Below are 2,014 nucleotides of genomic sequence, written 5' to 3' on the forward strand. Positions count from 1 at the left end.
TAGAAGAAAAATGTCCAAAGGTAATGACCATTGCTTTGCTTTAGTCCTTGAAGTACCAAAGCTTCAGGTAACACTGCAGTCTGCACAACATCAAACAATTAAACTTGAAGTTTATTAACTGCAATATGGTTCGACACGTTGCATATGCGCTTCACTTGATTAACAACAGCCCCAATTTAGAAAGGCTCCGATTGATGGTGCATCTTCTTTTTTATTAAATAGGTTGAATTGCTACTGCTTCATCTGGCAAATAATCATAAGCCCTCTTTTTCAGTTTCTCAGGTGTAATGATTCTAAGGATGTTGTGAGCGTTTTATTCATCACTTGTAATCCCAAATAATGACATATAATGCTCATAAGGGTGGATATATATAAAACTGATTTTGTTTTCTGAAATGGAATTTATGAAGCATATATTGGCATCTGCAACTGCACTTGAGAAAATATGTGTTATTAGTAATGTTAGCAACTTCTCAGATTCATTAATTTTCTCGAAACAAGAATTAAATTTTCAGAAATCAAAATAAATTTTAATAAACGAAAGATGAAAAAGGGGAATAGAAACTTACTAGTTGATAGAGGGATCTTATTAGCAATGTTAGCAGCAGCTAAGGTTGTCCAATCAGATTTGTGTGATACATTGAACTCAAATTACTCAACGATTTGTTATACTTAACGATTTCGAATTGATGATTCGAAATCGTGAATCGTTTGTCCAATCATCTACGACGACGGATTTGAGATTTAAGATTTTGAATTGATGGAGAAGATGAAAATTTGATTTTTGAATTTTGTGAAGTTGTTACAGATTGAAATAGATTGATATCAATCAATCCGTGTGATTTGTGGGAAAAGAAAATCAGCACTGCGTGATTTGTGGGAATATAAAATCAGTTTTGCGTGATTTTGGGAAAGAAAAACAGTTTTACATTAATATTCCATATTAAGCGCAACGAATAAGTTTATAATGTATCATATATAATGTATCTAGATAAAATTTATGTATCCGGATTGTTGGTTTTTTAAGGGATTTTTGTAAAATGAAAAAGAGTAGGAATAAAATGTAATTTAAGGTCTAACACTATGGGATTTAGGTAAGTTATACTATAATTTTTTCACTATTCATATGCACACACATATAGTGCATTTTTATATATGTATGGATATAATGTATTTCACTAAATCAAAATTGTATAAGCGCGAGTATAACATATTTCATTATTATTATGACTATCAATACAATGTATTCCGTTGTTTTATGAAACCGAAAGGCTACTACGATTCATAATTAAGTAAAACCTCATTATTCTCACGAATCTAGACGCAAATAACACTATTTATGGAATTTTCCCGAATTAACAAAAAAAGAAGAAGATAATTTTAGAGTGCTTATTAAGTTTTACACGCATTTCACGAACTGAAAATAAGCGCGTGGGCTAGTAAAGGTTAAAAAGGTAATTTCAAGGGAAGTAAAGTTCTGTTGTAGCCAAAAATGGAAAGCCCATGAATATACATTATACCTTAATGGGCTGGGCCCAAAATAAAACATCAATTTAAGGTCCTGTCATATCACTACTTTTTTTTTTTCTGAAAAAAAATCAGACTTTTTTTATTTTACATAAATTCTAAACATCAAACATGAGAGGTCTCTTTATTATTTTCTTTCCCCACACCAACAACCAAAAAAAAAAAAAAAAAATTTTTTGTAATTTTATGAGTGGAGTCTACGGTGGAAAGCGTGTACGTAGGTTTTACCTCTATCTTGAGAATGTAGAGAGGTTATTTTTGATAAACCCTTCCATATGACTTAAAATATAACTAGATATCAACAGAAGATGTGGTGCAACAAATGAGATTGCTTCTTCCTTCTCAAGTTCGAGCCTTGTATATGGAAAGATCTTTGGTAGGGAGTGTTCCCCCCGAATGAAACCTTACATAGTGCTTCAATATGAATTCCAGACACCGCATGGGAAATCAGATGACCTGTTTTGACCCCCCCCCCCCCCCCTTTTTT

This window comes from Solanum tuberosum, unplaced genomic scaffold, assembly GCF_000226075.1.
Source record: "Solanum tuberosum cultivar DM 1-3 516 R44 unplaced genomic scaffold, SolTub_3.0 scf00371, whole genome shotgun sequence".
NCBI lineage: Eukaryota > Viridiplantae > Streptophyta > Magnoliopsida > Solanales > Solanaceae > Solanum > Solanum tuberosum.